Source organism: Myotis davidii, unplaced genomic scaffold, assembly GCF_000327345.1.
Source record: "Myotis davidii unplaced genomic scaffold, ASM32734v1 scaffold535, whole genome shotgun sequence".
Taxonomy (NCBI): Eukaryota; Metazoa; Chordata; class Mammalia; order Chiroptera; family Vespertilionidae; genus Myotis; species Myotis davidii.
In genome coordinates this window covers 510,691-533,494 of record NW_006286980.1, presented here as the reverse complement: position 1 = coordinate 533,494, position 22,804 = coordinate 510,691, and the positions used below count along the sequence as shown (strand labels likewise).

Below are 22,804 nucleotides of genomic sequence, written 5' to 3'. Positions count from 1 at the left end.
TCTCTTAGGCCTCAGCTGCTGAAAGCAGGTATCTGGTTTGTTTGGGTTCTATAATCGAAACACTGTTTCAACTCCAGCTCTGAGATCCTGGCTGGCTGAAAGCAGGTTTCTGGGTATTTTTTTACCTTCTATATTTGTAATAGTGTTTCAAACTGTAAGCTCAGAGGCCGGCAGCGGCTGGCCGGGAACGTTGGAGTCCTCTGTCACTGAAGCAAGCAAGCCTCATGTTTGCTTCAAGCTGCCTGGCTGCCAGCCGCCATCTTGGCTGGCAGTTAATTTGCATATCACCCTGATTAGCCAATGGGAAGGGTAGCGGCGGTATGGCTAATTACCATGTTTCTCTTTTATTAGATAGGATGGAGTAATATCAAGTTGTGGAATTGTCTGTAGTGAAATGCCACAGGGTACTATCTTCTTCCCTATTCTGCTCAGTAATGTTATTAATGATTTGGAGGAGAATATTGAAAGCATTTTTTCACATTTGTGTATGGCATAAAATTGTATTTAAAACATTTTTGGAGACTGGCATAGTTGGGCTGTATCCAAAGTGAAATTCAAAAGCAATAAATATTAGCATTTATACTTAAAACTTAAGCATCAGTAGAGGATTAGGATCCCAACCTAGCCATATAACATATATTTCACATTTATGGGTTTTATTAAGTAAGTTTTAAAAGCAGGTTTTAAAAACTAATATAATTTTACTTTAATATAATTGAAATCAACTTTCCAAAGGGGTGGTGGGGGGTGGGGCACGCGTTGGGAGGTGAGGAGAAACAGTGGAGTCCCACTCTTTTTGAACTTATATCACATAGTTCCTTTTAGGACTAGGTGTCATTTTTTTAAAAGATTATTTTCAAATTGGAACATATTTAAAGGACAGTGAATATAGAGTTGAAGAGACATAAAAACATATAATATGAAGAACAATTAAAGGCACTACTTGAATTAAGTCACCCATTTTGAAGTGTGTTATAGGAAAAACTAATTGACTTATTTTGCATCATTCTAGGGTCAGTGTATTGAAAGCAGAGAGAAACTTTTTAACTCAACACAAAAATGCAAAGATGTATTAGGGTTCACCTAACTATATTACACTAGAAGCTTGGTGTATGAAAATTCAGCACTGGGGTGGAAGAGGGGGTCCATCAGCCTTCAGGGGATGTCCTACTGATGACTTAGGCCCGCTCACACCCAGGGAGCGGGCCTAAGCCGCAGTCTGGCCTCCCTCTGCAGGAGGTGACCAGGCTGATCAGAGGGAAGGCGCTGCCCCCATCACCCTATTGGTATTGCCACTGCTAACCATGGCAGCTGCGATGCCTGAGCCCTGGGCCTCTCAGCCACCGGGGCTCACAACTGCCTGAGCCCCAGGACTTGCAGCCACTGTGGCTTTGCCTGGGTGGACGTCCAGAAGACATCTACCCTAATTAGCATATTACCCTTTTATTAGTATAGATTGATATGAAATTAGCAATATTAGACCATTTTTACCTAAAATAATTGCTATTTCATATGATTTAACGTATAAAGGGATAGTGATTAGTGTTTTCTCAAAGTAGCACATTACCTTTCTCTGGAGTAACCTTGTCACAACAATGACAGTCATTAAGTGGATAATTTGTGCAGGGGCTCTAAGCATTGGCTGAGTGGTCAGATTAAGTATTCTTTAAGTTCTGGCCCCAAGATTTTGTGATTCTAAAAATTGAGTTTAATTTGCATTACCTGGGCATTTGCTGAATGGAGATCCAGATAGACATGTGCAAGAGTATAGTTGACATTACCATTCTTGCCTTAGAATTTCCTCATTTGTCTACATTCATAAAGACTTTTTACTACACTTAGGGACATGATAAAATATTTTATTTAATGTTAGGCTGTTTACTTCAATCTTTAAAGGGAATATTTTTTAAAAAAATTTCTACCTTTACATTGACAATTTTTTTGAAAGCATGATTTTATTTCTATAAACCATTATCTTAGGTATTTTTCTTCAGAAGGATTAATATTTTTTTTAAAAATATCACTCCAGATAAAATTAATTCCTTGGGTAGAAAAAATTTCTTATGAAATACTTTTTATTAACTTATAGAAGAAAAAGTATTGAAAGCAAATTGCAAAAATAATATATGTAAAGAGGTAATATGCAGCTTAGGCCGGGACGCCTTAAGGGTCACGACCAGCTCAGGAGGAGGGGCCTGGCAAGGGCCCAGAGCCTGAGAGAACAACAGACAGGGCGGCGGCCCGTGCCTGGCCCTGGAGCCAGAGAGAACAACATGCAGGGGAGCGGCCCCCCAGTCTCAGCCCTGCAAGAGCCTGAGAGAACAACAGACAGGGCGGCCCGTGCCTGGCCCTGGAGCCAGAGAGAGCAACATGCAGGGGAGCGGGCCCCCAGTCTCAGCCCTGTGGCCGGGTTCAATTCTGACCAAGGGCATGTACCTAGGTTGCAGGCTCCTCCCTGACTGGGGTGCACATCAGGGCTCATGCAGGAGGCAACCAATCGAAGTGTGCCTCTCACATTGATGTTTCTCTCTGTCTTTCCCTCTCTCTTCCACGCTCTCTAAAAATCAATGGGAAAATATCCTAATGTGGGGATAAAAAAAAAGAAAGAAAGAAAGAAATGTCATATCCTATGAAAGAGATATCTTGAAAATGCCTAGAGAAAGTTGTCATTTTTTCGTGGTGAAGGGTCTGGAGTCCGTGTTGACGAAAACACCTTGGCGGCTGCAGTGGCCGGCAGTGGCAGCAGCAGTGGGGTGATGGGGGTGGCACCTTCCCCTCATCAGCCTGGTTGCCTCCTGCAGAGGCAAGTAGGGCATCCCCTGAGGGCTGCCAGATTGTGAGCGGGGGTGGGCTGGGCTGAGGGACTCACCCCTCAGTGCATGAATTTACTATTTTAGTAGTAAAATAACTGCTTATTATAGAAAACCTATCTACCCACTAAATTTTTTTACTCTGAGATTTTTTAAAATATGTTTTTATTGATATTAGCGAGAGGAATAGGGAGAGGGATGGAGATAAACATCGATGATAGGCTGCCTCCCGCATGCCCCCTACTGGGGATCAAGCCTGCAACACAGGCATGTGCCCTGACCTGGAATCAAACCAGTGACCTCTTGGTTCATGGTCGACAGTCAACCACTGAGCCACTGTGGCTGCTTTGAGATTTTTAAAATAACTTATGTTCTGCCTTAAATGATAACAATTTTGATGAAAAGGAGGCATGAGGAAGATCTTTATATTTAATAGATTATCTATCACATGAGCAATTTAATAATTTAGATTGGACAGCTATTTATTATTTTTGGTATCTTACAATTAAAGCTCATGAATCACAAGTTGGTGTTAGATGAAAATAGTTTTATTGTATACTCAAAATTCAGCATTATTTCATTGGTCACAAGGATTAGCCAAATCACACTCTGAAATATTCTGCATTTAAATTTTTATCATTTGAAAAAAATAAGTTCTCATCATTTGCATTACTTTCAAGGTCTGTTTCAAGAAATGGGATGCACCCTGGCCAGTGTGTTCTGAGGGGTCACAAGTTCGATTCCCAGTCAAGGGCACATACCTGGGTTGCAGGTTTGATCCCAGGCCCTGGTCGGGACATGTGCAGGAGGCAACCAATCCATGTGTCTCTCTCACATAGATCTTTCTCTCCCCCTCCCACCTTTCCTTACACACTCTAAAAAGCAATGGAAAAAATGTCCTCCGGTGAGGATTAACAACAACAAAAATGTTGTCCCATTAGGTATCTCAAAAATGTATTTTTGGGTACTTACGAGTTCTCCATTTATTCCTGTTGTGACTTAACGATTATTATAGAGCCTGTAACTCTTGTATGTATGAATGGCAGTAAAAGAGGAAATAAATAGATAAGTAAAGTGAGGACTGAAGTTCAGATTATGAAATTACCAGATTTACTATAAGTAGCATGTCCAAAAAAGCATTCACATGATATTATAGGTGCATGCTCTAAGCATTTTACTGTATTAACTCATTTAATACTTACATTTCACTTTAGATGTTGCTGGAATGAAACAAATAGATTAGACTACCTAGAACAAAGCTATATGAAGAGTGTATAGTTGTTCCCAAAATAGTAATTCTGTCAGCTCTTCTCAGAGTGAAAGAAAAAAGGACCTTGAGTAAATGGAAGGCTTTATAGTGGCAGCAGCCTCCAGCTGTTCCAGGGCAGCTCCTCTGTGTACCCCATAATGCAGCGCTATTAAAGCCCATAAATCAAAGGCTACCAGGAACCCACCTGTAGTCTAACACAGTTTGGTTTATAAGGTTGCTGCACAAGGGGTAATATACACCAAGGGAACTATGAATATCTAAAAGGGCAAGTAGGGAAGAATATTACAGGATTTGGGGGGCTAGAATTAGTCATGGAATGGTCTTGCAGAGATTTGTAAGAATTTATTTAAAAAGTGACTGGAACAGTCTGTGATCTTTAGAACATGTGAGTTTGTCTAGAATTTTAGTTTCTTTCTGTGCCTTTAGCTTAAAATATATGGGTCTGAGTGAAGTGTTGATAAAGATTTAACCTCAGATAGTCTTTTATGCACATCATGGGTAGGTCCAACACAATTTATTTATTTTGTGACTCAACTGTGTTTTGCAAAATGTGGTTTTTGTTCCCGCTTATACTTCTCCCTCTTGGGTTAGTTGTCAGTAATATTGTTTTTTACTTTATCATGATAATTGTAATCTTTGTCTGACTTAACCTCAACTAAAGGGCGTTAATCATACTCCCCGGTTCATTAGTTCATGGCATATTATCCTATTGGGTCTCGAAAAGCATGTGTGTGTGTGTGTGTGTCTGTGTGTACACATACATTAAATTTTTGTCCTTATTCTCCAGTTTTCATACTGTGTTCCCTTTCATTGGGGGAACCATTTTAATATGTGCCTTTATTTTGCAATCTATGTGCTATTATTTTGTATGTATATATTTTTATTTTGCAAAAATGGCATTATATTAGAACTCATTCTGTTTCCTACTTTTGTCCACTAAGGTCTATGCTTCTAAAATCCACCACTATACATAGTGCTTTTAAAATTCAAAACTGTTGTTATATGTACATGATTTCCCATGTTTTAGCATCTGTTACTATGTAAGTCTAATTCATTTTTCAAAGTTGTAGCCTCCATATTTTCTCTATCCACTCTCTCATTGTGGAGCTCTAGGTTGTCTCTTAACTCTTTACCAACCCAATAAATTTTATGTGTTCTTATAGTTAAGTGCAAGAAAAAAAATGTTTGTCCATCCATTTGTCCATCAGTTGTTGATCATCATCTCCATACAAGAGTGTAAATACTGTATGATAGGCCATGCATGTATGTAAATATTGCCGATTTATTCTCCAGGATGGTGGTGACAGATTTCAGTCCGACCAGCAATATACAGCTTTTAATTTTTACTCTTTTAATAATTGATACATCATTCTTAATTTGCATTTCTTATCATAAATTTGTTAATTTAGAGGATTACCTTTTCAATTAATTGCCTATTCATTAGTCTTTTTTAAAATTGAGGTTGATCTATATTGTTTTGCCAGTAGTTCTTTGTAAATTTAAATATTAATCCCTAAAGGGTTTTAGATAAAATGAATATCTTTTATCTGTAAATGGAATACGAACTTCATCATTAATGTTTATTGCTAAAAAAAATTAATAAATCCCTAATTCTAATATAATACAATTTATAATTTTTGCCTTGTGGTTTGTACTTTAAGAATTCCTTTACTATCCCTACAAGCAAAGGCTTATCTGTATACTTTTTTTCTACTAACTTTATATTTCACAGTTTTTTCCCTATACAGTCTAACTTTGCATATAATCCTATTAATAAAAGCCTATGCGGTCGTCATGCCCTCACGCCGTGATGCCCTCACACTGCAACGAGCAATCACCAGGAGGCTGTGTGCGCGCACAGATGGGCGGAGGCTTGACGCTGCATGTGCGATGCAGAGGCAGAACCGCCGGCTCTGGCCTACCTCTTTGGGGCAATCCATTGAGGAGCCCTGGATGGGTGGGCGGGGCCTACCTTTTTGGTGCCATCGATTGTGGGGCTCTCGCACTGTGAGAGGGCACAGGTCAGACTCGGGGACGCCCCCCCAAGTTCACAAATTTTGTGCACCGGGCTTCTAGTATTAGATAAAGATCCAGTGTCCACTTATATGTTCTTCCCTAAAATGAGCCACTTTTCCTAGTAGCATATGTTTCAGTCCAGTTTCTGGTTAAAAACCTGTGTGTGATTTTTCAGGGAATTACCAAGGCTTTACCTGTCAACCTCAGGGAAAAAACACTCTTCCCTCACTAGAGGTGGTACACTATCAATGGATTGCATTCAAGTACTCAGGCCCCAATGGCTGGCCATGCTCTTTGCATAGCTGCATTCCTAACTCGGGGGTCTTCATTCCTATTTCTCTTTATCTGAAACTTTGGGGAGAGGTCTTCTTGAGGTGCTTCTGCTTAGGCCTCCTTATTGGGAGTAGGAGGGAGAAACCTTACAGATACCTTTCCCCACTCTGACTCAGTATTCAGTACTTTCACACTCCTCCTCCAGACTACCTTTCTCAACCCCCACCCTAGGGTCCCTAAAACTGTCAGAGACTGTTGTTCAGGATTCCAACAGTAGTAAGATGACTCTCACTTCTGTGCTACTTCATATGACCTGCACCTGTGCACAGTTCTGTGGAGAAAATGGAATAGGGAGGAATCACTTGCTCATAAGCGATTAAAGACTTTCTCTCACTTTCATTTTCCCTCATTGTTGCTTAATCAGCAACTCCCACACCTGCAAGCTTGCTCTCTCCAGTTCAGCTGAGTTCCTGACAGCACTAAGGTGGAGTTTCCAGAGTATTGTTTCTGGACCAGAAGCTTCAATAACAGCATTACTCTGGAGCTTGTTCGAAATGGAAGTCTCTAGCACCATCCCAGACTACTTAATCAGAAACTCTGCTCTTGGGCCCATCAATCTCAGTACTCCAGCTGATTCTGATGTATGCAGAAGTTTGAGAACCACTGAACTAATAAACAATGTACCCTTTACACATTGTTTTGCAATGCCTCTTTATCCTATATTAAGTTCCCATATATTACATGGGGCTATCTCTGAGCTCTCTATTCTGTTGCATTAATTTATCTGTTTATTCTTATATAAGTACCATACTATTTGTATTACTGTTTATTACAGTGTGTTATATCTTATTATGTGGTATTGTTACGGCAAAGTAACCAAAGATGGAAAAACAGACCTTCAAGCACTCAGGAGGTACAGAAATTCACCTTTATTCCAAAAGCAGCGCTGCTGACTCAAGGGGTCAGTACCCAATACTGAGCCGCCTCTATTCTCCTAAACCCAGTTTTATACGTCCCCAGATTCTGTTTCTTGCTTCCGGGTCTTTGTATAGGGTTTTCTAAAAGCTATTTTGCTGCAAAGTAGGTTATGGAAAGTCCCCTAGCTGACATTAGCTGCTAATACCTGGGGACTTGGTTTTGATTCAAAGCCTCTGCAAACTTATTGTACCAGATGTGGGTCTGCACAGTGCAGCAAGTGAGGACTAGACTGATTATAGATAAGCAAGCAACCTGTCGCTGCTGGGGCTGGGTTAAGCTGTCCTTACACTGTCCCTACAATCACCCACACCCCTCTTACACTGCCCACTGCCCTTATAGTATGACATATCTCTGCTCTTCTTGATTTTTTTTTCTTTTAACATTTTGAATATTTCACTCCACTTTTTAGCTTGCATAGTTTCTGAAGAGAAGTCTACTGTAATCTTGATGGTTTTCCTCATATACCTTTTATTTACAAGTTTTTGTTTTTTTGCTCTGGCTTTTTTTCAGATTACCTCTTTTTCATTGATACTTTATTTGAATACAATACATAAGTGTAGGTTTTTAAATATTTATCTTGCTTTTTTTTTTCTGTGCTTCCTGGATCTGTGGTTTGATGTTAGTTATTAATTTTAGAAAATTTTCCATTATTACTTTAAATCATCTTAATTCTTATTATTGAAATATATCTATTATCACTTCAAATATTACACACATTATTCCTTTTTAAATTATCTCACAGTTTTTGTTGTTCTGCTCTGTGATTTTGTTTTGTTTTCCTCTTTGTTTTTGTTTCTCTTTGCACTTCAGTCTAGGGCAAGCAGGTCAAACTCAAAGGCTAACACGGGCCAAATGAACAAGGTTTAAGTTTATGTGGGCCGCAAAAAACAAAAGCTTCCATTTTCATAGAAACAGAGGTTTATTTTGATAGAGACATGCTGAATACAAAGGGCTGAAATAAATGAGTAATTGTTAACATAAAATAATAGAACATTTTAATAAAAATTAATATTTTTTCTTGAACATTAACTTACCAGACACGGAATAACCATAAATTAATAAGCATAATGCAAATAAACCTATTTTTCTTGTTCTCCAAAAGTGAAATATTTCCTGTTACGCATACCAAACAAGTCAATACAAGACTAATGACATGGCAATCATCTGCTAAAATATTCACTGCTAGTATTAGTGGAGAGAAATGATGTGCCTGTAGTAAGGAAGTTTTTATTGGCCTATTTTCATGCTCATGATTTTTTCCTTGCTTAGATTGACTCCACTGATGAACCCATCAAAGGCATTCTTCCTTGCTGTTTTAATTTCTAGCATTTCCTTTTGATTCTTTCTTAGAGTTACCATCTGTATATTAATCATCTACTATTGAATGTTATCTTCTTTTTCCATTAGATTTTTCAACATATTAATCATTTTTATTTTAAATTTCCAGTCTTATATTTCAAAATCTTTATCATGTCTGAAATGGGTTCTGATGCTTTTTTTTGTTCCTTGAGACATTTAGTATGCCTTACAATTTTTTTGCTAAAAGATGATTTTGTAACTATGTGTGATGACATGTTAACTATACTTATTGTGATAATTTTACAGTATATACAAATATTGATTCATTACATTACCTGAAACTAATGTCATATGTCAATTATACCTCAAAAATATGAACATGTTTTTTTGTAACAGAAATTGTGGTAGACTTTTAGTGGAAAGTTCTGTGATTTTGTCAGGATTGAGCCGCTGTGTTTAATGTTTTCTGTTGTAAGTTGCCACAGGATTCAGATTCCTAAAGGTCCAACAGTCCTTGTTCTTATCTCCCTTATTGTCTTTGGCTTCCCTAGAGTCTGCACCTTACAGCTCTGTCAGCTATTATCCACTGTTATGCGAGTAAGGCACTGGGGAAGGGAAGCATCCTATTCTCTTATGATAAAAATATTCGTCTTTTAGTGGGTTCAGTCCTTTATAAGTATTTGTTAGCACACACACACACCCTCCCCCATTTTATAAGACACAAGATGGCTAGAGGGAGCTAGAATCTTGGTAATGCCTTTCCTAGAGGTGGAAGGTTTTATAAGGCTTTATTAAAGTCTTTTTACTTAAAGAATAGGCCTTTGTTATGGAGAATGCTCTGAGCATAATTCACAGTGGTTATATTTTCTACTCCCTTTGCCAGAACTAAGAGGGGAAATTTCTTGGCTCTTCACATTGAGATCCTGATCAGATTTCTGGGGAGAAAACTCATAAGAGTGTGGGGAACCTATGACATCAACCCCCAAGAGTTCTTACTCTCATACTTACTCTCATTCAGTCTTCAGTGATTCTTCAAATTTATCATGTAAGTGTTCCTACCAGTTTATGTTTCCAGCAGCTTCTGTTCTGGGAGGAAGATCTTGGTTGTGTCTCACTGGATTTTCCTATCTTGGTAGATTTGGGCATGGCAGTTAGCCCTGTGAGAGTTCTTCGATGGATCTAAGGCACATCATTGATCTTAGTTTGTTCAGTTATTTACTTGTTTTAAGAATTGGAGTGATATTGCAAGATTTTTACATGTCAAAGCTGAAAGTAAAGGTGTGAATATATGGTTTTATTATCTACAAATTTATCCACCAGAACTTTCCTTAGATTAAAAGTGTCTATTGAAAACTTTCCTTACAAATAAGACCAATAAAGACATAGTGACTAAGGTTGAAGTGGGGATGGGGATGTCTAGTTCTCTGCAGAACAGAATTTGAAAACTATCGGTCCCTTTTATAAACAGACTGATCAGAACTAAGCCCTTATGAATATTCTATTGATTTTTTGTTAATCATCCTTTTATTGATGTTAGTAGTTAATATTACATTTTTAATTATATAATATACTTACTCGTCATTTACCTATGTTTACTGTGTTACCCTCATATACTTCATAGAAATAATTTATTTGGGGATGGGGGTGGGAATGGAATGTGTTGTATTTTAAAATAGGTATTTTATGTGACTGTAGAAAATAATATATCCTGCTTGAAGAAATTATCCTTTTTAGCTAAGGAATATGTTAATCTTGCATAGGAAAAAGAGGCTTTTTTCTACATTGTTCTCTTCTAGATTAATGTATAATCTTTGAAGAAAATATGTTAAAGGTATTTGATGGGATTACTTTATTTCCTATCTAAAAGATATTAAAAATGTGATCATCTTTTCTAAGGTGTTATTCACCAAATCTGCATTTCATGATAATTATAAGGTTTATGTGAAAAAATTGTTAGACTTAAGACTTCCTACAACTTCAGTCTTAAAACTCTCAGCAAAATTCTGAGGAGTGGGGCTGAGAGTCTGATACATAATTCTTTTTATTGACTTTTCAATTTCTGTCATGTTATATATGCTTATGACCTGTTTTTCAACTGAACCAGTAATTTAGTCCATTACTGGTCTGTGTAAATCTTAGCCACAGCTATTTCCCAAGGTGGTTTTGGGTCTAACGAGTGGTTAGTGTTGATGTCCAGCAGGAAATCTTGCAAACCAGATGATTAGTGTGGTTCAAACTGTAACCTTGTTAAAGCATTGGTCAGGTTGCACTTAGGAGAGTTATTTAATTAGTTTCCCAATAATATTTGTGTACAGTATTTAGGTGACCACTACTTTTTTTTTTCTTTTACCATAGTTCAGAGAAAGACAGTTGCTTGCTGTTATCAGAGTCGGATATTAATCCAATACTCTTTTTTAGAAAAGATATCTTTGGGTAATTGTAACTGGAAGGACTTCTCTTCAACACTAATATCCATAAGATCATAAACTTAAATTGAATCAAAGTTCAAAAATAACTTACTAATAGTGTATGTGTATTTTTTTCAAGTTTATTGAAGCATAAATCATATACAGTAAAAACCGCCCATTTTAAGTGTACCACTTTTTGAATTTTGACACTTAGTTTTGCAGCTACCACCGAAATCAATATTTAAAAATCATTTCATCATTCCCCCCAAATTCCTAATGTCTTTTTGTAGTCAATCTGTACATGTATTTTTAAGATATATCATATAGAAATTTTGAGTGAAAACTTTGTTTTGTTTTACTTTTGTGATATTGAATAATTTCATTGTATATGGTACATTTTGCCAGAAGTTTAAGAGTATTAGATTTAAATAGGTGTCTTAGTAAGTTAATTTAGGAAAAACTATTATAAAAGTTAATTGTTTAATAATTTATAGGCATGTATTTTGCAGATCTTAAATTACAGTACCTATTTTTATTAGGGAAAATAATGTGATTAAAAAACATAATGTTAAATACTCAGCTTTGTTTTGCGATATTTATCAAGGCCAGGGTATAGCAAAAAGACAAATTGATGATTTTAAAACAGAGAAAAGGATAGTGTTTTGACATGCTTAATGCAATTAATGAAAGCAGTACTATAAATATCTAGGATACATTCTACTTTGTCCATATCATTCTCTACACATTCTTATATAATTTGTAAAAGCAGGTATTTTTTTTTACTTCTCTAAAGAAGCTTATAGCTTCGAATAAGAATCTGATTTTTTTAAAAATATATTTTATTGACTTCTTACAGAGAAGAAGGGAGAGGGATAGAGAGTTAGAAACATTGATGAGAGAGAAACATCGATCAGCTGCCTCCTGCACACTCCCCAGTGGATATGTGCCTGCAACCAAGGTACATGCCCTTGACCGGAATCGAACCTGGGACCCTAAAGGCCGATGCTCCATCCATTGAGCCAAACTGGTCAGGGCAGGAATCTGATTTTTAACATTATATACATTTATATAAAACATTAGAGGCCCTGTGCATGAAATTCGTGCACTTGGGGAAGAGGAGGGTCCCACAGCTTAGGTTGCACACTCTTGCAGTCCAGGAGCCCTCGGGGGATGTCCAACTGATGGCTTAGCGCTACCACGGAGGCGGGAAAGGCTCCTGCCACCACCGCTGCACTCGCCAGCTGTGAGCCTGGCTCAGTGCTTCTGGCTGAGCAGCACGCCCCCTGTGGGAGCGCACTGACCACGAGGGGGCAGCTCCTGCATTGAGTGTTTGTCCCCTGGTGGTCAATGCATGTCACAGTGACCAGTCATACCGTCATTCAGTCAATTTGCATATTAGCCTTCGATTATATAGGACTAGAGGCCCGGTGCACAAAAATTTTTGCACTCGGGTGGGTCCCTCAGCCTGGCCTGCGCCCTCTCACAGTCTGGGGCCCCTTGGGGGCCCCTTCCCCTGGCTGCTGGCACCAGTTTTCCTCTGGCTCCCAGAACCCAGGCCTTCACTTTTCGCTCGCCACTCGGGCCCCAGGGGCGAGGCTGGCACAGCGGGCTTCCCTCTTAGCTCTTCGCTCGCCACACCGGCCTTCGCTCGCTGCTTCTGCCCGGGGCCAGCAGGCTTCGCTCCGTCCCTTGGCACCTACATATGCAAATTAGCATATCACACTGATTAGCCCATGGGAGGCGTAGCAAAGGTACGGTCAAGTACCATGTTTGTCTATTATTAGATAGGATTATTTAGAAAAAGTAGACATTTTATTAAATTTCCTATAAAGAAATTGTGTATATATTGAAAAGAACCTTTAAAAAGTTGTATATAGATTTAATTAAATTTTTCTACATGAAATATCATTAAAGATTACTAGTTAAGGGATAATAAACTCCATTATTGGATAGATATTTCATTCCTCTGTAATGAAGTACATACTTATGTGTTGTGGTCAAACTTATTTCATACTCTACTTATTTCTCTGTGAAGAGGAATGCTCTGCCCATGCCGGGAATGTCCTATAGTTGTCAAACACGGAAATTAAACTGAAATGCATGGTTTTCCTTTGGGCAGGATGCAAAGGTGATTTCCCAGGTCCTTGTTCAGGTGGATTTGAAGAATGAAGCCACAGACAAAAGGTGGTATAGGAAAAGGTGGAACTTTATTGGGAAGCAAGCACAGACTCCCATGTAGGAGAGGGTGTTCTAAAGAGGTAGTCCACTTAGTGCCTCTTTCCTATGGTTTATAAAGGCTGCAGTTCTTTGTGTCCTGATAATCCCCTCTGATTGGTCACTATAGTGGCTTCAGAGCTCAGACCCAGGGATGTCCCCCTCCTTTTCTCTCCCTTTTGTGGTAGAATTTCTTTCTCTATTCCCTGTGAAAATCTGTTTTCCTCTTTCTCCCTTTTGTTTTTCTACTCTCTGTGGCTTTTCCCCTTATCTTCTGTCTTCCTATCCTTATCTTCTGTGAATGAGTGTCTTCCTCTCCCTTTATTCTGTGAGTATATGCCTTTTGGCAGCTCCGAGCCCCCCAGCTATGCAGCCTTTCCCTATGGAACCCCCTTTATTTCTAGAACTCCCTAAACCTGCCTATTTTACTCCTAAAAACTCCTTTTAGTTGCTCAGTCCTGTAGTTGACTGTGACAAATGTGTATCTAATTCAGTGTAAAATTATCTTTAGAATGTTTAAGATTCTAAGTATGACATTTTTCAATCTCTGTTATATGTTGATTCCTAATTATTACATTGTGGTCAGAGAATAATATTTAAATTTCACTGAATCTTTCATTGTAAAAATGACCAACAAATTTGCAAAATTTCATAAATGTTCCATATGTTGATGAAAGAAATGTCCAAACCTAGAGAATTTTTATAAGTTTATTTGGGCCAAATTAATGACAGTATTCGGGAAGTAAAATCTCAGCAGATTTAGAAAATGCTCTGGAGAATGCAATTTTGCAGCTTATTTTTTACATTAGAATGAAGGAGGAGATGTTAGGAAGATTATATGAAATCTATTGGTGATAAATAAATGACACAGGAGAGAGCAAAGCATCGAAATCTCTGGGGTTGGATAAAAAGTGAAATGGAGTGACACACAGGTACTTCTTTTACATTGGTGGGTGCAGGATGTTAATAATTAACCTGTCAGGCACATAGAAATGGTATGTGGGAAACTGTGTGACAATGAGGGTGTTCTGTGGTATCCTGCTCTGATGGGCTGTTCTGCCCTGAGGGATCTGGAAAAGCACATTGACATTCCAAAGCAGGGGTCCTCAAACTAAGGCCCGCGGGCCACATGCAAATACAAATATTGTATTTGTTCCTGTTTTGTTTTTTTACTTCAAAATAAGATATGTGCAGTGTGCATAGGAATTTGTTCATAGTTTTTTTTTTAAAACTACAGTCTGAGGGACAGTGAACGGACCCCCTGTTTATAAAGTTTGAGGACCCCTGTTCCAAAGGTTTATTATCTTAGATGCAAAAAGATAATAGACAAACTCACTTAAGGTAAAGATTCACCTTTATCAAGGAAGCCACAGGCCTAGGATGTGACTACCCACCATGACCTGCTTTTTGTTAGAAACTTTTATGTTTAGACCATCCTATGTGGTTACTTTTGGTCTCTGAATTTGTAAAGCTGCCATGCAGGCCTCCCCTTAGTTTGTCAGATTTAGCATGTGGCCCCTTTTTAATCCACATACATGCTTGTAAGCATTGTGTATTCCACTATTGGTGTAGTGTTACTTATATATCCATTAATCAAACCTATGAGTTATGTTCCAATTTTAATTTACTGATTTTTTGGTACTCAGATAAAGGAAGTTGTTAGTTTTCCTTTGTAGTTCTGTCCATTTTGCTTCATATATCATGAGGCTATGTTATTAAGTCCATACAAATTTATGTTTGTTTTATCTTCCTGGTATCATTTTTCTGTGATGTTTTAATTCTAAGAATGCCTTTGTCTAAAGTCTGTTGTTGATATTAATATCACTAAGTTTTATCTTGGTTAGAATTTGCCTAAAGCTTTTACCCTTGATTAATTATCAGTATTTCTGTGTTTAGATATAATTACTATAAACAACATATAACTGAATTTTTGTTGTTAATTTCACCTGATGATCTTTTTTAATTTTTAACTTTATTATTTGGAGCAACTTTAGATTGACAGCAAAATTAAGCAGAAAGTACAGTCTCCATATAGCCCTCACCACACACATGCAAACTTCCCTCACCATCAACATCCCACACCACAGAAGTACCTATATTGTAACATCATTATCATCAAAAGTCTAAAATTTACGTTCGGTTTTACTCTTGGTGTTGTTCATTCTGTGGGTTTACACACATGTATAATGGTGTATATCCACCATTATAGTGTCATTCAGCATGTTTTCACTGTCCTCAAAATCCTGTGTTCCACCCATTCATAGCTTTTTCCACCCTAGCCCTAGCAAACACTACTCATTTTATTGTCTCCACAGTTTTACCTTTTCCAGAATGTCATATGGTTGGAATCATACAGTATGTAACCTTTTCAGATTGACTTTTTCCACTTAGCTATATGCATTTAGATTTCCTCCATGTCTTTTCATGGTTTGATAATGCATTTCCTTTTAGCATATAGTTTATTGTCTGAATATACCACAGTTTATTTATACATTCACTTACTGTAAATACCTTGTTTGTTTCCATGTTTTGGCAATTGTGAATAAAGCTGCTATAAATATCCGCATGCCAGTTTTTGTATGGACCTAGGTTTTTGTGTAAATACCAAGAACTATTTTGCTAGATGAAATGGTTAAGAGTATATGTAGTTTTATTTAAAAAAAAAAAACGAGAAAAAAAAACCTGCCAAACTGTTTTCCAAAGTGTCTGTATTAATTTGCATTTCATTTCCACCATCAATGAATGAGAGACCCTATTGCTCCACATCCTCACTACCATTTGGTATCTGTTTTTGATTTTTATCATTCTAATTAGGTGTTATTGGTATTTTATTGTTTTAATTTGTGATTTTCTAATGACATAGGATGTTGAACATATTTATATATGCTTATTAGTTGAATGGATTTATTTGGGGGCCCTTAACTTCCTTCCATGGGCCTGTGTACCCATTTATATACCAGTACCCTACTGTTGTTGAAATCATAAAGTGTGATACCTCCACTTTTGTTCTTTTTTCTTAGTATTGTTTTGACTGTTCAGAGTCTTCTGTGGTTTCATATGAGTTTTTGTATTGTTTCTTCTATTTTTATAAAAAATGTTTTTGAAACTTTTATAGGGATTACATTGAATCTTTTGCTGGTTTTGGGTACTATGAACATTTTAAGAATATTAATTCAACTCACGAACACAGGGTATCTTTCCATTTATTTCTGTCTTTTGTTTCTTTCATCAGTGACTTATTGTTTTTAGTATACAATTCTTTCATCATCTTGTTTAAATTTATTTTTAAATATTTTATGCTGTTGCAATTGGGATTATTTTCTTTATTTCTCTTTTGTTCCTTGTTAGTGTATAGAAGCACAACTAATTCTTGTATGTTTGTTTTATATTCTGAAAGTTTATTGAATTCATTTATTAGTTCTAACAGTTTTTGAATGGAGTCTTTGGAATTTTCTATGTTTATCTGAAACCACTAATAATTGTTCTTCTTCATTTACAATTTGAGTGACTTTGTTTCTTGCTCTTGCCTAATTGCTCTGGCTAGATCTTCTAGTACTATTTTAAATACAAATGGAGAGCTTTGGCACCTTTGTCTTGTTCATGATCTTAGAGGAAAAGTTTTCAACATTTCACCTTTGGATATGATATTAGCAGTTGGCTTGTCATATATGGCCATTATTATGTTGAGATACTTTTTATAGCCAAGCTGTTGAGTTTTTAATCATGAAACAGTGTTGAGTTTTGTCAAATGCTTTTTCTGTATCTAATGAGGTAACATTGAAAGTGCTATTGGATGGCACGAATAGTTTTTTAGTGAAGGTGTGTTGTAGTAAACTCTTGATTTTTGTTTTTACAAAAATAGATTTATTCCTTAGGTAGTTTTACTATATATATAATTCTGGGTTAATACTATTTACAACTTTTATAGGTATCAATCTTTTCTCTATGATTGATGACATATAATCTCTTTTGGCTTTGAGTTATGCTATTTCACCATAATATTATTTGGTGTGTTTTTTAATTCTTTATTATGTATTGGGCTTTAAATTTGAGTATATAGTATATATTTTGGAAAATTACCTCTACCTCATTCTCTCTGTTATTTTTCTCCAGAACTCTTAATTTAATGTCAAATCTTCTTAATGATTTCTCATTCTTCTGTAGCATATTCTTAAATTCTTTGTGTTCTGCATTTTGTATAATCACTTCAGATCTTTCTGTTAATAGTTTATTTTTATTTTGTCTAAATTGAAGTTTAAGTCAAACATCGAGCCCCAATTTTCAATTAATAAACATTTTATTACCACATTTTATTTGACAAATATACGTTTATTTTTATAATGTCTTTTCTCTTACTCATACTTTTGACACTTTACAAATTTGTTAAATGTACTTTTTGCAAATACACTGTATGAGTTGTTCTAGTGTCTGCTTTTTTTAAGGGCTGATTCTGCACACGTGCCTTTCTACAGTGATAGTAACTTGTTTCCTCAGATATTTTATTTTATGTTTTTGAAATCACCCTCATTGGAATTTTAATTGTGATAGTCTTTGGTGCTTGGGTTTAAGGTCTATTCTTCCATAAAAGAATTGTTTTGCTTCTGATAGTCCTTCAATTCTTGAAAAGCATAGTTTATGGGAATTTTGGCCCCAAACCTGTAAAAGAGGTAGCAGCATGTGATTATGAATTGTCAGGAAACCTCCCCCCTACTCCTCCATTCCAAACTCAAAACAAAAACCTAGTTTAACAAGTTCCCTTTTAGATTCTCTTTGCTGGGTAGGTATTTTTCTCGTTCACCCACTTAGGGTGTTGCCTTTCAGTCATTTTAGTTTTATGCAAGAGTCTCCTAACTAACTTCATTTTTCAGCCCCTAGAGTTTGATTTCTTTTTGCAAGCATGGTCCATAAAAATCAAAACTCGAATATTTCAGCATTCTTCAGATCTTCTAAGGACAGTTACTGGATGCAAAGCTTGCTTACCTCTAGGAATTTGTGCTTTTCATCATTTTTGTCTATTTATTTAACTTTCTTGCCAACTCAGCAATATTTAAAGAGCTGTTTTGTTTTTTCCATCCAACATTTTTATGCTGGGTTTTCCATGATATACCTGTCATGTAACCAGAAAAGTATAAAATTCATTTTTATTTATCCTCCTTTGTTTTATGAAAATGTAAACATTATAGAAATGTTTTAGTGAGCTTATATTAATTACATTCATAATTAATTTAAAATTGCTAAAATCAGTTCTTAAATAAACAACCAGGCAAGATAATAATGGTTTAAAGCACCACTTCTCAAACCACATCTCAGAGTTAAAATCTAAAAAGATGTTTCTGTGGAAAAACATGATAATGAAACACTTTAAAGAAGCCATGTATACTCTGTTCCTATCTAGGGCTTGAAAATGTTCACTAGCTTATTAAAGGTTCTATATGAAAAATACATAGCTTTTATTCAATCTTCTTTGATCCATAAAATATTTTTGATAGAAAGAATCTATTAAATATCTAGAGAAATATGGACATTGTGGCATAGCAAAGAAATATAGAAGAGAATAAGTTAGCCAAAATATGGTGAAATGAGTTCAAAGATAAGTTAGATTTTAAAAGGGTATGTTAGAGTTAGTTTATGGAAAGTCTTGGGTTCCAAATGGCTTATTTTATACTATAGGCCAATAGATGAGATTTGAGAAAATATATTTATATTTTTCCCAGGAAAATAATCCTAATTTTCCCCTGTGCCTGTGTTTCCCTGTACTTGTAATATTTAGCCAAAACGAGTAAATTGTTTGTGGGACATTCTTAATTTTAACAATTTAACTTTTTCCCTAGAATGTGGACAAAAAAATGTATGTTTAATTATTCAATTATTTTAAAGTATTTTAAGCAAGTGTTTATCCTGTTTACTTTTTTTCCCACTGTAGATCAATCCTGATACTCTTACTGCCATTTTCAGTGAAATTGTTCTATATTTTTATTTTTGCATTTTTATAAAAACATTATTAAATTTAAAGTATTCCACCCACCAGTTCCCTAATAAAGCATTGTTATTTTTGTGATCCCTTTCAATATTAATTCAGATATATGTAACATTATATATGCTTATAATATGCATGGTTATACATATATGTATGTATACTTGCAATAGTATATATAGTTACATTAATGATGATGGCTTTAAATAATTTGTCTTCAAGTAATTTTATTTTATAAACATAATTCTATATTGATGCATATTTTTATACTTATTTTAATGACAACATGATACTTCTTTTAGTTGACACAGCATAGTTTATTGTACTGTACCCCCTTTTTGGACATTTAAAATGTTTTGGGTTTTGCATTTTTATAAGGAATGTTGCTGTATACATCTTCATAATGATGTTTTATTCTTTTATATTATATCCAGCCCCCTACCTTTGCACTTGATGCTTTTTTGAAAATATGCTAACACTAATTAATAATCATACATAATTTGTGTTTTCATTTCCTAAGCAGCTAAAATTAGACATCAGTAATTATACCTTACCTTTGTTGTTAGACCCTTCAGTTAAGTTATTTCGGTATTATAGGCCTTAGATAGACTGTCCTTGGTTCAGTGAGTATCCAATTATTGTGATAATCCATTCCGTTCAACAAGTTTAATTATTTCTATCTTATAATTGCATTCATTTTATCACACCCATGTCTCCTATCACTTGCATCAGCACTTTTATATATATATATCTATGGACAAAACTGTGTTTCTAACATAAGAAACAATATAAACAGTAAAAGTTTTGCTCCTAAAACTGATTTCTTATCCACCAGATCCTCACCTTGCAATAAGTTAGAATATTTTTTGTCAATTGATTTTAGAAAAATGTTTTATGCTAATTGATATAGGGATATTATTGTGTAAAGTTTGAAAGTGAAGGTTATGAGATCCACCAGCATGAAAAATAGAGGGCTTTCTATATAGTGTTTTCTGATAATAAATTCTTAGGAATAGAAAGCAGGGACCAGGAACATTTTTATAACAGTTAAGCATAGCATCAAATTATTGCCTGGCTGGTGTGGCCAAGTGGTTGAACGTCAATCAATGAACTAGAAGGTCACAGTTCGATGCCTGGTAGGGTGCCTGCCCACGTTGTGGGCTCAATTCCTGGTGTGGGTTCAGTGGTTCTCTCTCATCATTGATGTTCGTATCTCTCTCTCCCTTCCTCTCTGAAACCAATAAAAAAATATATTATCTTAAAAATTATTTTCTGAAAAGTACTACACTATCATGTTACATTTTTCTTGAAGTGCATAACTCTCTTTTTTTTCTTCTTGCTAAAGGGATTATCTTATATACATGGGTCATTTATTTCAAGTACCCATTTCAAATACCTTTTGAAGGATACTGTTATGTTGAAATACATTTACTGCATTGTGCTTAGGCAAACGGAATAGCAGAATTGAGTTGCATTTTTAAAAGCTATTTCCCTTGAAAATGATTGAAGCAGAAATACTCTTCTGCTTAAGTTCAGGATTGTGACATATCTTTGGCATTTACTAAAATATATACTATACAAATACGGAAATCTCATTATGGAAGTATAAACTAGCCCTGCCTTTTCAATAAAGCTGATATGTCTCCCAATTTTGTTTCATTCCTTTATATCATTCCCTTAAGTCAAATGCCTGTTTGAAAAGGGTGACTAACTTATTTGCTTACATTTTCTCTTGCCTATTATAAATATATCTATTTGGGTGAAGTAAATCTAGTGTAGTTTATATTATAGTTTTATTTTATTCACTTTAAAAAGTTTATTGATATTATTGGGCTTGTGGTAAATGCTTCAAGTACATTTAATCTTATAGTTTATCTTTTTTAGGTTTTCTTTCCAAATAATAATTCATGTTGGCCCATGAATGGGTGAAATATCTGTGACTTACTTTATATTAGGATGTTTATTAAATTTATGTAGCCTCTTTCAAATCGTATTAAATGGAGGCATGTCTGAGCATGTGCTTTAAGACTATCCTGCCAAATCGCTTGATCTTGTTCAATGTTTGTGATTTATAGAAGGTATGAGAAGATGCTTCTTGAGTTTGCATTACAGACTATGCACTACACACACACACACACACACACACACACACACACACACACCCCACACACAAAGTAAAGTGAAGTTTGTGGGCCTGTAATACATGGATAATTGTATAACTGAGCATGAGGTTCCATGGCTGCTTATTCTAAAATCTAATAGACAAAAACTGTACATGTGTGATTGTGATTAAATCTGTTTACAATATCTCTTGTGAATCATATTCCAGGAAAAAAAGAGCTTTTTTATATTTCTTTTTTTACAGGAATCAGTAAAAACCACAGAACCTCTATATTTATATTTGAGTTTGCATCAAACATTTTTCACTTGGAATAATTTCTTGCAAAGGGGGAAAACGGAATAACCTATTTCTGAGTGCCTTTTGTTTTAGGCTAAATTTCAAAGGACTGTCCTTGACACCCTTGCATTAAGTACTCTTTAAGATTAATAGAACTTTATAGTTTGCATTTGTTTTTTCATTAGCTAAAAAAATTACTAAAATTACAATATAATTTTAAGAAGCAATCAATAGAATATTTTGGATAAGTAAAATGTAGCAAACTTCTCACTGTTCTTGAATGAAATGTATTTGTATAGATTTCAATTAATTGTTATAATGATTTTTAAAATGCTATAAGTCTATGTCCTGCAAATCTTGTTGAAAGTCTCTCTTTGTTTAAATATTATAAATATTTGAAAGAGAGTCTTATGATTGGATGTTGCCACTGGTTCAATTTCAGCTTCTATGTAACAAAAGCAGTTCTGAACATCCCTACCTTGGAATGATCAGTTAATAAGGTACAAAAAATGTATTCACCATCCATCCCTCATACTTTCACAAATCACGTGAACCATTTCCAGGTGCTGGACCTTTTGGACCATTAAGGAATTCTATATTGACGCAAAAGGAAGAACTAATATAGCCAATTTTCAGATAGCTCTATAATTTATTTTAGATAGAATGAGGGGAGGCTGAAATTTTGGGGACCAAGCTCTCTCTTAATACTTAATAATTTCTAGTTTATTTTGGTAAAATAACTAAAATAATCTCTAGCCCAGAGAGGAAAGGCATCCCTACTTCTGGCAGAATCTCAGACAGTGAACAAACCTCAAATCCAGTGCACTTTCTTCTATAGTTCCTTTTTAAGGCCGCAAAAAGAGCTCTAATCATTTTTCTTTTTGTGAAGATAATACTAGTAATAGTTTAATGGAGTAGTAGTAGTTAGTGTCAGAAGTAGACGTTAGCATTTATAAAGATGTTTAACTTGCTTAATCATTAGGGAAATAAAACCATAATGAAATACAGTTTCACAACTACTAAATGTCTATTTTTTAAAAAGCAAAAAAGTAACAAATATTGTAGAGGATAGAGAGAGATTTGGAGCTCTTTCACATTGTTCATGGGAATGTAAAATGGCACAGCAGCTATAGAAAACAGTTTGGTGGTTTCTCAAAAGGTTCA

At 35.6% G+C, this 22,804-nt stretch overlaps 1 protein-coding gene across 5 annotated transcripts in view; it reads left to right on the top strand.

The window, feature by feature from the left end:
- The window catches only part of CCDC91 (coiled-coil domain containing 91), a 270,185-nt gene that overhangs the window by 166,380 nt on the left and 81,001 nt on the right, over positions 1 to 22,804 (top strand). The gene's annotated exons all lie outside the window — the stretch shown is intronic.